This window comes from Corvus brachyrhynchos, unplaced genomic scaffold, assembly GCF_000691975.1.
Source record: "Corvus brachyrhynchos isolate BGI_N302 unplaced genomic scaffold, ASM69197v1 scaffold79, whole genome shotgun sequence".
NCBI lineage: Eukaryota > Metazoa > Chordata > Aves > Passeriformes > Corvidae > Corvus > Corvus brachyrhynchos.
Window position 1 is genome coordinate 1,033,591 of NW_008240023.1, and position 14,276 is coordinate 1,047,866.

Sequence of the window (14,276 nt, forward strand, 5' to 3'; positions counted from 1 at the left end):
CGGCTGGATCCTTAGTCAGCACCGTGGAGAACATGGGATCACGTCTCCAGCTCCTAATCTCTGCTTCCCACCGGCATCCAGCTCCCAGCTGCCCCTGCCCATGGCTAAAATCCTCCTGCAAACCTATCCTCCCCTCCCTGGGAGCTGACTAACGAGATGTGTCATGGTCACAAGGCTCCTCTGCATCGTCACTGCTGTGGCACTTCCCCTTCGGCTGGGAAATTGGAGAAGCAGTGTCCACGTGCCACAGCAGCAGGGGGGGGAAGAGGTGCCTGACTCAGACAGCAGCTCTGTCCCTCCGTGTCCTTGGGGACTCATCCAGATGATCCTGGTGCTGTCCCACAGCTCTGCCACATGCTGGACCCATCGCTGAGAGGGCAGCTTATCCAAGGGAGGTGCTCTCTGTTGCTCACAGTGCCAGAGAGAGGGATCCTCACGGGAAAGGCTGAGGATGAGGCCGTGGAGACCATCTTTGGCACAGGAATTGGGGGAGACCAAAATTCCTGAGTGTGGGGAAGTCACAAACCCCCCCAGCTCAGGCAGCAATGCACGGGGACATGGGTCAGCTTCCCTGCAGGGAAATGTTATCTCCCCACAAGGAGAAAGGTATCCATTGCCAGGAGATAGGCAAGAGCAAACACAGTCTAGGAAGACCTCAGGAAACTCAGCTTTCCCCTAATTCCCGTGCCTTGGCGTGCAGTCTGACCATGTCTGTGCAGCTGTGTCATCCCAAGCACAGAACCCAGACACTTCCTTTGCCAGGAGATTTCTCTCCCCTCCTGTGTCTCTGGAGGCTGGGACCTGAAGGGATAAGCATGAGAGCTCCTAAAACTCATGACCTGCTGACTGTACAGGTGCTTCATCAATCCAGGGCACATTCCAACTCTTTTTTTCTACCTGGATGTGTCCACTGGCCACACAGCTACATCCTCATCCTTCCATCTCCAACTGAATCGTGGAATCACAGCATGGTTTGGGTTGGAAGGAACCTTAAAAATCACCCACTTCCACCCCCTGCCAGGGGCAGGGACACCTTCCACTATCCCAGGCTACTCCAAGCCCTGTCCAGCCTGGCCTTGGGCACTGCCAGGGATCCAGGGGCAGCCACACCAATCAGGGCAAAGGAGGCTCAGTTACTCGGAAGAATAATCCCATTAAACGCTACACGCCAGGGGTGAATTCCTTTATGTCAAGCCTGTATTTGCCAGCACGAGCTGTAAATAAATATTTGATTAAGGTAATAACCCCGGTGCGAAGCAAAAAAAAAAAGAACTTTACATTACCACCTTTGAGCTGCACACAATATCTGGTGCCTGCACGGTGCAAAAATGAGACCCTCCCTCCAACCACTCGGAAGCAACAGGAATCACAATCGTGCTTTGTGGGAAAGCCCACGGGGCAGAGGGAACTGCCAAGCACGGGTACACCATTCCCAAGCACTGCTGAGGGTGCACTTCTCACCCCAAAGGCAAAGGGTGAGCGGTCCTGATCCTAAACCTCCTGCAGAGAGCAATCCCACCAGTGCAGGGATGCTCCAGCATTACTCCTGGCACTGGGAGCACTGAGTTACACAAATTAATTACTCCAGTACCACCGCAACCCCACAAAAACCAGTAGGACAGCATCAATGATGCTCCTGTGTGGCAGGCTGGGAAGGGAGCATGAAGGGAGATTCCAGGTATGGAGAGGCTGGAGACGGAGCCAGCTGAGATGGTTGGAGGGGATGCCCGTGCACGCAGGCACAGGTGTCAGGCTGGCAAAGTGAAACCAGCAGGGCGCAATCACCTCCTCCTTGCCAGCCTCCAGCCTGCCCCAGGCATGCCCTTACACCGAGGCAGTGGTTTTCCTGGCTGGGAATGGCAGTGCTTCCACGGCATCGCCGATGGAATGTTGGATTCCCAGCCTGCTCCACGCCCAGCCCACGTTCCCATCCTGTGGCACACGCTGACCTCTGCAAGGCGGGGCACAGCTGTACCCACAGGCAGCTTTCTAACCCTGCATCCACTGTTTGGCACCTCTCTGTGCTCCTCCACACCTCTTCCACTGGCAGCTCACTCTCCCTGAGCTATTTGCTGGACGAGCTCTAACCAAACCCTTGGAGGGAGGCAGCAGAACTGCCCTCTCTGCTAAATCCATCTCCCAGGACTGCACTAGCAACATCCTCCCGTGCCTACGGCCATCCTGCGATTCGTTTCTACCCCACTTCCCCTTCCTGTGGCAGTTCACGTGGATAAGAGTCCAAGAGAACGGGCCAAGTTTGATTAAAGAGATGTTGTTAACAGATAAAAGACACAGATGCACTACCTGCATTCCATCATCTCACACTGCCTCTTCCAACGGGCCCCAAGGTCGCTCCATCCTCCCTGGGGGATGTCCAGGTCCTCTCCCCCATGCTCTCCACCGTCTCAGCTGCAGCAGTGATCCATATGCTCCTCCATGTGAGCCCAGCTGGTTAGGAAAGGTATTAATGGAGTCAGTTCCATGAGTGAAGTCAGTCCCAAACTGAATCCCTGAGCAGCTCTGTTCACCTCTGGACACATCCTGTTGTTCATCCTGTTTCCCACCCACCTGAAATTTCGGTAGCAACGCTCAGGTTTGCTCCCTTCCTCAGAAACAAAAAAAAAAAAAAATCCCTTACCAATAAAAGGCATTTTGGCTGCACCTATTCAAGCTTGTGATATCAATTAGATGTTTCTCGAGCTTTTCACTCGCTCAGAACAGTGTCATAACTCACCTTGACTAAAATTGTGTCTAAGGAAGAGGTCAGAGGAGCTAAATCTGAGGGGTAGAGGCTCAAACTGGACATCAGGCCATGGTTTAGGCTGTGGGTGGCAGCATCTCTGTGTAGGAGTCAGCATTGCTGCTGCTGCATTTGGGCAAGAAAATTCCCTGTTAATGAGCTTTTTGCTTTTTAAAGATGAACATGAAGCTGGGTCTGTAAATGGAAAATAAATTAACGGGCCCCATTCAGGCACAAGGGCCTGAAGATGCATTCTTGTGTGAAGATCATCTCTGGCAGAGCCAACGTCACCCCGTCCAAACTAGAACAGGTCCAAAACTCAGCCAAAAGTCAAACCAAACCTGCCTCGGGCTGCTGGTGATGAGCAGTAACATGGATTTCTGTTCCCAAGACAAAACTAGCCCTGTCCTGCAGGGAGAGGAGAATCACGTGTTTCAGGGAGCAAAAAGCAGGATCTTGAACTGTCTGGAAGTCTGCAGCTTTGCCGATTGGGGTCCAAAAAGTGTGTGGGTGTGGCACTTGGGGACATGGTTGAGTGGTGGGTTGGGCAGTGCTGGGCTAAGGGTGAGACTTCATGGTCTTAGAGGGCTTTTCCAACCTTAATGATTCCCACAGAACAAGAATTCCTCACCCCAAACCCTCCAAGACCAAACAGCGGCATCGAATCGAGTGTATTTAACCACGGGTATATTGATTAAAGCCCACAGGCATCATCCAGAGCACGGCCAAGGAAGCTGCCAGGGACAAATCCGTGTGAGCCCACTGCAGCCATCCCTCGGGAAAGGGCAGGGATAGAAGCATGGCTGGGCATCGCAGGGCTGGAGGTTTCACTCAAGAGCAAGCAGATACAGGACGTCCTGCGAGAGAATTTCCCAGGAATGCATGGCGGGAAAGGGACACTGCCACCCCAGCAGCGTCTCAGAGGGGTCACAGCCAGGTCCTTCCTCAGGCACCGCTTCCTGACCGCCCACAGCTCTCAGCAGGGACCCCCACTGGATGGAGGGCCGCTAACTCAGCACCTCAGAGGCAAAAGAGCTGATGACCCTTTAAAAAATGCCAGGAGCTCCCCGGGGTGCGAGCGGCTGCCGTGCTCCTCGTGAGGCGCCGCAGATGAAGGACCAGGAGCACTCGGTGCCTCGCACATCCCACGGACAAACAGCACATCCCACTGCTGTGATTCACTCACACTCGCCAACCTGGGGAGGTGCGAGCGCTTGGGTGGCTTCCAACTCTGCCTATCTGCGCCTCGGCATCAGACCAGACGGGAAATAATTCCTGCAGACGGGGAAGGAGTTGCTCCGGGCAAGTTCTGGTGCATTAAATGGCTGGTGAAGCCTCGTGAGAGACAGAAGCCAAATCAATTAGAAGTCGAGGCTCGATGCCCTTCTTTAGCTTTGTGGGAATTTCCACCAACCTGCACTAGGAAAAGACCCCGTCTTCTTAGGAGGTGATACAAGAGTCGGGATGGAGGAGAGAGGCCCCGAATATTTGAGGTGCCTCAGCGAGGAAGCAGCTTATCCTGCTTTGTTTGGTGGTTTTGAAGATGAGCAGAGATCACTCCAGCCTAAAGCAACGCCCAGAGCAGGAGACACCATGTTGGGATTTTCAAACCAAGACACACCATCCCGGAATGATAAGAGCCAGGAGGGCAATTCCAGCAGCACAATGCCAACCTTGGAAGCCTTTCCCTGGGGTTTGATCCAGAGGCCATTTGAGTTCAGCACACAGAGACTGCAGGGCTGATGTATTACAAAGCACCCATCTCGTTTGGGTAAGTGTTGAAACACTCATCCCTTTGAAACACTGATCCCTTCTAGCACAAAATTCCAGCACGGAAGGGAACCCACAGGCTCGGCCTCTTTGACTGCCAAAGGCCAACATCCGAAAAGCACAACCCAACTTCCCCTACGTATTTCCATGAGAACAGTCTCCACAGACTGCTTGGGATTGATCCAGCGATCTCAACCATCTGCCAGCTGCAGGCTCTGGAAGCAGGTGAGGCTGGCAGCAGGTCTGCTGCCAGCACTTTGCTGCCTTCCTGCTTGACTCTGCAGCTTCAGGAGGTTGGACAGGTTCCCCCTGCCACGATGGGAATGCTGAACAAGAGAACTGCAGTGTCTCATCCCCAGCACAGCGTGGAGGGTGCTGTGGGAATCCCTTCACCAGCACTCTGCCCCTGCATGCAGAGAACTGGAAACTGGGGGATCTGGTCCCTGCAAGCGACCAAGGGACAGGTGACAGCAGCGAGGACGCAGCCCCCACACTCCGTGCTTTCACGTGGCAGCCACGAGAAAATTCGGTCTTGGTTGCCCATCTGGAGAGCTCCTTTGGCTGCAGATTGGGCCAACATGAAACCCCAGCTCGGGACTGCAGGAGCCTGAGGGATCTCGGAGTTCCAGAATAGTTTGGGTTGGGAGGGATCTTAAAGCCTCATTCCAGCCCCTGCCATGGGCAGGGACACCTTCCACTAGGCCAGGCTGCTCAGAGCCAGCGAGAAATATCCCAAGCTGCTCCCCTTGGGAATCACTGAGGCCTGGCAGCGGGATTCCAGCAGCCAGGGACATGGAGCAGGTGGCTGTGAGCTGTTCTCCTGCCACCAGCTGATACCTTAGGTTTTAACTTTTCCATTTTTCAAATCTTGTACTGCCTGGTGTGTGACTCTGAAGTTTCTTGTAGCCTGTTAATTTCTGCTCTCTCATGCCAGGCAGACATAACAAAGCCTCTCCAGGCCTGCTCTCCAAGGACACCCAGACTGTCCTAGGCCAAAAGTATAAACCAAAAGCTTCTGAAGGGGGGGGAAAGTGGAGGGGAAAACTGAAGCTTTAATTGGAGAATTAACCCTGCTATGCAAATGAACCAAACTTACACAAAAGTGTGAAGAACTCATGCCCTGTTGTCCATCTTGGGGTCCCTCTCGGCAGTAGCCTCTGGCCCCCAGGGGGTACCTTTGAAGGCCTTTCAAATAAATACCTCTTTTATTCCCTTACTCCTGTCTAGTCTCTGTGTCTAGGAAGCCTCTCAAGGCATCCCAGCACCCACCACCTCTCAGAAAGAACATCTCTGACCTCCCAGGAGCCACAGTTTATCCCCATTTCCAGAAGAGTGGTTGCTACGGCAACAGAAAATGGTTTGCATTTTTAAATGCTCAAGGACATCCATTAAGGAGGCCGAGGATTGGGAGAGAGGAGGGATGGACTCAGCACGTGGCCCCAGCGTTGGATGAGCAGGTTTGGAGCAAGCCCAGGTTTCCATCCATGTAATAATGCATGGCTATTCTGGAATGCAAGAGCCTCCTCTTCACACTCCCCCCTGCATCATGGAAGAGAAGATCCAGGCAGGAAAACTCTGCTACTGGCAGCTGGACACAAACAGGGAAAAACAAAAACCTCACAAAAAAAAAGGAGGGGGAAAAAAAAAAAAGAAAAAAAGACATTTTCTCCAGAAGGTACTAAAATTGACTCCACTGTTCTCATTGAAATGGACAAGGACGTTCAGGCAGCACTCGCCAAGTTTCCTTCTCGAAAAAGACTTATAGAGAAAGTCCTCTGAGGGATAATTAGCTGGCTGACAGACAGGAAACGAGGATAAAAATAAGCGGAATATTTCCGCCGTGGAAGGAGATTATCTGCGGGATCTCCTCCCGCGATGGCACAGCAGCTCGCAGATCCCAGAGCTGCTCCCAGCCGGCCACTGGAGCACGGCTTTGGATGCCACCACTGCTGAAGGGAGAGCTCCCAAGTCATGGAATCATCACAGAATGCTTGGGTTGGAAGGCACCTTAAAGCCCATCCAGTTCCACCCCCTGAAACCTTCCACTCTCCCAGGTTGCTCCAAGCCCTGTCCAGCCTCCAAGGTGGAGCATTCCCTCTTGGAGCAGAGGCCAGGAGCAGGAGAGCACTTTGGGAAGGAGCTGTGGGATGGGATGAGGGGAAGCACTGGCTGCCAGCAGCCAGGCAGAGAGCAGGGAGCCAGCCTGGGGGTGACAAGGACCACGATTAATATCTGGGCAGAGCCCTTGAGAGATCCCAGCTTCAGGCCAGGATGAAAGACTTTTAAAAAATTACTAAGGGGACCCTGTGATGGATGGGGGGAGAAAAAAAAAGTAACAAGCAGCAGGTTTAAACCCAACATTTATGCTGCTGGTTGCTTTTAAGTTCCCACAGCATCCTGAGCATGTTTTGCTCGGGTGAGAATCACTTCCCCCAAACAGTGCAGATTTGTCCGTGTGCCCATCCACGTAAATTCCACCTGGAATTCCGGCCTGCATCCCACCTGCCTGCCTCTCTCCAGTGTTCACGGGTGCTTCCTGCCCTGGCAGCTTTGGAATTTTCTCCCGGCTCTCAAACCAAGCTGAGCTGGTGCAGAGTGGAACCACGCCCTGCCCATGTGGAGAGCATGCAGTCCTGCCAAGGGCTCGGTGGCTTTCTGTGCTGCTGGCTGAGCCAGTGGTGGCTACCATAATTACAGGGGAGCCCGGGAACCTCAGGGGAGGCAGAGGGAAAAGACAGACTCGGTGGAAGAGGAGCTACGTGGTTTGGGAACTAATAATGCAAGGAAAGGCGCGTGGGACAGCTGGACATGCAGCAGCAAAAGCACAGCTCAGGCACCAGGATTTGCTTGGAGGGAGCACAAGTCCAACATAGGAAGGACATGGAGAGAGTCCAGAGGGAGCCATGGAGATGCTCCAAGGGCTGGAGCCCCTCTGGAGCCAGGCTGGGAGAGCTGGGGGTGCTCACCTGGAAAAGAGAATCTCCAGGGAGAGCTCAGAGCCCTTTCCAGGGCCTAAAGGGGCTCCAGGAGAGCTGCAGAGGGACTGGGGACAAGGCATGGAGGGACAGGACACAGGGAATGGCTTCCCAGTGCCAGAGGGCAGGGCTGGATGGGAGATTGGGAAGGAATTGTTCCCTGGGAGGGTGGGCAGGCCCTGGCACAGGGTGCCCAGAGCAGCTGGGGCTGCCCCTGGATCCCTGGCAGTGCCCAAGGCCAGGCTGGACATTGGGGCTTGGAGCAGCCTGGGACAGTGGGAGGGGTCCCTGCCCATGGCTGGGGTGGGATGGGGTGGGCTTTAAGGGCCCTTCTGACCCCAAACCATTCTGGGATTCTGTGATCCCTGAGCCTGACTGTGGAAGAGGCCATGGTGGGAGCTGTGGTTGGGAGTTTCGATCCTGCCAGCCACGTGCATTGAAGCATTGGGAATGTCCCCAAAAGACTGGTGGCTTGCTGGAGATGTTTTAATTGTTCACAGTTATTTGTTTCCTTCTGTTTTCTGGGCTTCCATGGTTTGAAAGCTTCCTGCTCGACCAGCAGCCCTGGTGACAAACCTTTTCGAGAAAAGACCCTTTTGAAAGGGCTAAAGCAGATATTCTCTGCACCAATGTGATTTCAGAGCTGAGATTTAAAAGCCAGGCAAACAATGAGCTCTTGCTATGGACTGGGAGCTCTGGGCTTCGGTTCTGGAATGGGGGAGAAGAAATCTTCCTCTACCAGTGAAACCTCGGGTGCTGCAAGTAAGCAAATCCCATCCCCAAGATCCCCAGCCCCCAAACACACGTGTTCCTTGCTGCCCTGCTGCAAAGCTCCACATCTTCCCTCCTCCCACCCACCGGCTGTCTCTGCTACAGCTCCCAGCCTTTCCCCAGAGCCTGCTCAGCAAAGGAGGCTCTTCCCCAAAAGAGCTTCCCACAAACGCTCTCCTCTCTGCTGAGGAATGCTCTGACACCAAAGCTGCTGCTTTCCCAACCTCTTCGAATCACAAAAGTTGGAAAAGCCCTCTAAGATCATCGACCAGCCTTGCACTGCCAAATCCATGACTAAGCCTTGCTACCCAGGCTCTGATTTTTGCCCATTTTTTGCTTTTCACTCTCCATCTGCAGAAAGAGAAGCACTGAAGCAAAAATTCTGCCAGGAGATCAGTTTTCCACCTGTGCCAGTAACCCCACACCAGAGATGTTAGTGGAGGTGAAAGGGTTAAGGCAGGCTGGGGATAAAAGCAGTGGATTTATTAAATGAAGCAGAAAATCCTACTGTTTTCTTGCTGGAAAACATTTGCCTACTCCCCTCCCGACTTCTATCAAGAGCCCTGCAGGAAATCAAACTGTTCAAATCTGCTTTTCTGGTTCCAGTGGTTCCTAACAGGTCAAGGCACTCTTTGGCCAGCAGCAACCTCTTCTTGTCCCTCCCTCCCTCCCTCCCTCCCCATCTGGCACGGCAGGGGTTTACCACCCATCCTTGATAAAGATCTTTTCCTCCCGGTGCCTGATTGGGGCAGAGCAAAGGAGCAGAGAACATCCACGAGGAATTCCCGCATTCCCCACGGCGCCCTGAAATCTCCGACTCCTTCGACCACCGCGTTTTTCCAGCGCTGGCAGGAGAAGGGGGAAGCTCATTTTCGAGGAGAAGCAGTGGGATGCCTCGCTCCCTGCGCGCTTCCTCCTCTGCAGAAGGAGCCGTATGGCAGCGCTGAACTGTACTCACTGTGCTGGAATGACTCGGCCTTCTGGCTCTCTCCTCCAAGGCTGCCCAACTGTGCAATTGCCACCAAGCTGCCACCTGCCTGCCTGGCACACGCTGTTCCCCTCCCCGGGGCTCCAAACCTCTGCAGGCAGTCCTTTCCAACCTTGGATTTAGGGTGGTCTAGCTTGGTGTGGCCACCCACAGCACTGTGGTGTAGGCAGGGGTGTTCCTGCTGCTTCTCTCCAGGCCACAGCCCCCCCACCACGCTCTGTAAAACAGCATTTGGAGCCAGCTCATCCTCCTCTTCCTCCTTTCCAGGCCCCATCATGTGAATTCTTGTTGTCTCCTTTGGGTCAGGAGGCTCGGGAATGATTTTCCCCCTGCGTGGCACCTACCCCCTCCAAACTGAGTGAAATCCCAGGCAGGAAAATCCAAAAAAAACTGATAATGAGTTTAGGGGAACGTCAACATCCGGCAGGTCCGTGTCACGTTGTGTCACACCTGATCCCACATCCCAGCTCAAACCATGGGATGCACACCCTGCTCTCCTCTGCACATCAAAGTGGCCCCAGGGTTCCTGGCAGCCCTGGGTAGCAGCTGATGAATCAGAAGCTGCTCTTCTCCTTTGGGTCACCTCCTGGAGTCGGGTGTGTCGAGAGGAGAGTGGTGGAGGACCAGCTTTGGCACCTCTCACAATGGGATCCTTGGGGTGTCCTGTGCAGGATCAGGAACTGGACTTGATGGTCCTTGTGGGCCCCTTCCAGCTCTGGATATTCTGTGATCCTATTCCCACCAGCAGAGCCACGTGTGGAGCAGATAGATCCAACAGGGATGGTCATAGACCTCAGTAGCTGGAAACAGCGGGAAAAGGGAGCCTGAAGTGCTCTGAAAATAAATTCAACCCCAGGAAACACTCTAAGGGAAGCCAGGCAGGTGTTAAATCAGAGCAGCAGGTATCTGCCTTAAGATCTTGTACACAACAGTGTTAACGATAAAATCCAGGTTTCTGCCTTCCTATGAAAGAAAATAAATATTGGAGCCACTCACCATTACAACCCAAGCAGGACCTGGGTGGGCTGCCAGGTGAAAGCTAAGATTTTACATGGGTGAGTTAAAAACCAGTAAGATCTCATATTAAAGAAAAAACCCTGTTTGGTGTTAAACTCGGTGCGGTTGGACGGCGAGGCTCACTTCACTCTCCAGAAAGCAGATCCCCAGCGGGTTTATCTGCAGCTTAAGCAGATCCCTTTAAAAATTAATCCAGTTCCACTCTCCTGGGGTACCTGGGATTGCTGCTCAGCAGCTGTGGCAGTCCAGGCTCTGCCTTGGTGTCTGGCACATCCTCCCTGACTCAGGGGAGCTCAGATCGATCCAGCTCCACGCAGGGACCAGAAACGTGCCCTAGGCAGCTCCAGCACAACCAACCCCCTTTTCCCTGGGCTCAGCTTGCCCAGCTGCAGCATCAGAGCTCATCACTCCTGCCCCAAACCCGCAGAGTTTGCGGGCACACAATCGGACCACCCAAAGGGAACGGAGGAACCTCTCCCACGCGGGTGAGAGCCACGCTCATCCCTCTGGAGAGGTGGTGGCTCAGCAGAGCTCTGCAGGATCCCTGCCAAGCACTGAGTGTGCCACAGGATCAGGGGCTGCTGCACAGACAATGCAAGGAGAGCGCCCATTAATTCGGCTCGCTTTGCACAAAGTCTTATTTTTAGTGCTCGCGAGCGGTGCCAGATTGGCAGCGTTATAAATAGAAGGCTTCTATTTATCCTACAGTCTCGGCACCGCCGTGCTAAGTCAGTCTGACGACCTCAATAAATCCAGATTAGGTGCTCTCGAGGCTGTGCCACCACAGAAAGAACATCTCCTCTGTGCTCAGGCACGGCTGGGCGGGCTGCTGCCCCTGTGCACCAGCCCGGGGCCTTCTGGTGTGTCTTGATGTGACACGAGCTGCCGTTCAAGGGAGACAGGGGATCCCCCCTCAGTCCTATTGAAAAGGTGATAAGGTACCTTATATTTTGGGGGTTTGAGGTTTTGGTTTGCCTCCCGGGACAGGGAGCATCCCACTCCACACCCTGTCCCTGAATGATGGCCAAGTGCCGCTCCGGGCAGGGTTCAGCCAGCTGAGGAAACCGTGGTGTCCTTGACATCACATCAGCTGCACCCATGAGGACAAAACACCAGGGCTAGGAGAGAGAGCAGCTTGCTGTTCTGGAAAGGTGGGGGGAAAAAAGGGTAAAGCAGGAAAAACAGTGTTGTTTGAATGAATAACTCCCAGCCAATAGTAAGATGTTGTTTTTCTAACAAGCTGACTGTCAGTAACAATTAAAACACCAAATCAGAACCCCAGAATGGTTTGGGGTCAGAAGGGACCATAAAGATCATCTCATCCCCCTTGCCCAGGCTGCTTCAAGCCCCAGCGTCCAGCCTGGCCTTGGGCACTGCCAGGGATCCAGGGGCAGCCCCAGCTGCTCTGGGCACCCTGTGCCAGGGCCTGCCCACCCTCCCAGGGAACAATTCCTGCCCAGTATCCCATCCGGCCCTGCAATCTGGCACTGGGAAGCCATTCCCCGTGCCCTGTCACTCCAGAACCTTGTCCAAAGTCCCTTTTCAGCTCTCTTAGAATCTCTTTAGGCACTGGAGAGGGCTCTAAGGTCCCCCTGGACTCCTAACAATTCTTCCCCTCTTAAAAAAACCCCCACCCTCTCCAATTCCCTTCCACTTGTTTTCTTTCTTTTCAGGGAGTGGTTGGTTCATTCAATCTGTGGCATCATGACAATTCCCAGCACGACAAGCATCTCCTAGTGGTCACACACCTCCCTTTGAACTGGTCGTGCTGGTCCCAGAGACAGGGAGTGCTCCTCCTGCAAAGCCCGGCCTTTCAGGATGCCTGCTCCCAAAAATGCCACCTAATTCCTTATGCATCCACCCAAGCCCGTGCCCTCCTCCAAACCCCAGGCACGCTGCATGCCTGGAGACTGACTGGTCTTCCTCTAGGCTCTCAGCCAGGGAAGGGCAAGGGGAAAAGGTTTGGAAGCTCCAGTTACCTCCCCCTATCCCAGGTTGCTCCAAGCCCCAATGTCCAGCCCGGCCTTGGGCACCGCCAGGGATCCAGGGGCAGCCACAGCTGCTCTGGGCACCCTGTGCCAGGGCCTGCCCACCCTCCCAGGGAACAATTCCTTCCCAATATCCCATCTAAAACTACCCTCTGTCAATTGGAAGCCATTCCCCCCTCAAAGCCTGGATCTGGAACGGCTGCTGGAGAGTCTGGAGGCTTGGACTGTATTTTGTGGGCAGGGGAACAGAAGCAAAATGTAAAGTGAGATAGGCTGGCAAGGAGAAGGAAATAAAAATAAATAAAAAAATTAAAAGTAGTGTGTAATAAAATAGGTAAAATCTATAATAAAAAAAAAAATCTATAATAAAATTTGAAATAAATAAATAAATAAAAAGTAAGAAAATGAGAAAAAGCGAGCCAGGCCTTGTGGGTTATTTGCCAGGCATTGCTGCCTGGGCTTAGAGTCACAACCCGGAGCACTGAAAACCATCACAGAGCTGCCTGTGCTGCTAAACAGGGATTTCAGCCAACTTCCCAGTGTTCAGGCGTGGCCCGGCATCATCATCACGTGCCAGGATGGGATGAGGATCTGGGATTCTGGGATGAGGGCTGCTGGAAGGCACACGGGCGCCGGAGCTCCCCAGCGGGCGACGCTCCCATTTCACGGCAGCTCCGGAGGTTTCGGGATGAGTTCCCTGTGCCTGAAATGAAAGCAGCAGCTCTCAAAGGCTTTCAAAAAATTAAAAAAAAAAAAAGTAATTTTGTTGAAATGTCTATTTTGGGATTAAAATCTCCAGTCTCTTCAGGACAGAGGCGATATTGTGCGCTGCATAGGGCAGGGGCTGGGAGGGTGAGGCTCCCATCCAAGCCACCCCAGCTCTCATCCCCCCCTTCCCGGAGGCATGGAAGCACTTTGGTACCCCAGCCACCGAGCCAGAGGGACAGCACAGGCTGGGACCCGCAGCTCCTCCGTGCTTCCTGCTTGGAACAGGGAAGCGGAATAAAGAGCTGAAGGCACCCAAACGAAGCTGTTAATGGCTTGGCAGGAGGGTGGGGTGTCCTGTGGCTTGTTAGCACCCCCACCTGGTCTGTCAGCACCCGCTGCCCTTCCAACACACATCCAGCTCCCGGGCCACGCTGGCTCCTGCCAGGACAGCAGCTTGTGCCTTGGACATGGCAGCCCTGGCACGCTCTGCCTGCAGCCAGGTCTCCTCCTGTTTGCTCCCCATGTGAGGAACCTCTCACCAGAGCACGCGGAGGTGACACTTTAGCTCGTTTTCCACTCATTCCGCCTGACTGGAAGCGACCTGAGCCTGGAGAGAGCTCCTGCCTCCCGGCTCCTGCTGGCACACCCCACTCTGCGGGGGTCTGGTCCATATTGTGCCCATCCAAGGCCAAGCAGGGCACTCGGCAGCAGTGCCTGTCCCTCTGGTTCCTGCCACAGAGCCGAGCTCCCAGACGCACGCCAGGGTGCTCCAGAGGAAGAGCAAAGAGGCTGGAAAGCTGACAGCTAGGTTGGCTTCCCTTGGATCCGTTCCTGAGCTGCCAGCTCAGCCAGACAGAAGGCTGCTTCCTTCTTTATTTCATAATTAAAGCGAAAAGCATCTTCTGGGAAGCCCGTTCTCCTCATTTACCAAACGATTATTTACAATAATCACTGGTTTGCCCAAAGATTTATGCCTTCGGGACCCTTGAGAGGGTTTTCTGCTCCACCAGTCCTTCATCACTGGGGCTGAGGATGGCAATCCCGAGGGATGGAGCACACAAGCCCTGGCAGCAGCTGGAAAACACTCTTTTTCTCTGCTGGAACTCATTTCCAGCCCAGCTGTCCCACTGAAGTGACCATAAACAAGCTGCAAAGCAATTCCTCCTGCTCTGAGTTGTCATACTCCAAAAAAAAAAAAAAAAAAATCCACAGAGCAAATCCTACTCTCAACCAGAGGCAAAGGAGACCTGCTCCAGCACCAGCCCAGCTGGGGTAAGTCAGTGTTCCATCACTATGAAGCAGTTTAATCCATTTATGCC

At 53.7% G+C, this 14,276-nt stretch overlaps 1 long non-coding RNA gene across 2 annotated transcripts in view; it reads right to left on the minus strand.

Moving 5' to 3' along the window:
* Positions 1 to 14,276, minus strand: part of LOC108448940 — a 51,605-nt gene that overhangs the window by 23,884 nt on the left and 13,445 nt on the right. The window contains exons 1-2 of one of the 2 annotated variants that reach the window (XR_001865035.1): positions 9,215 to 10,165; positions 2,305 to 2,448 (exon numbers count right to left, since the gene is read on the minus strand). This is a non-coding gene — a long non-coding RNA (uncharacterized LOC108448940). Of the gene's footprint in view, positions 1 to 2,304; positions 2,449 to 9,214; positions 10,166 to 14,276 lie in introns of those variants that run through there. The other variant, XR_001865036.1, reaches the window with a different exon arrangement.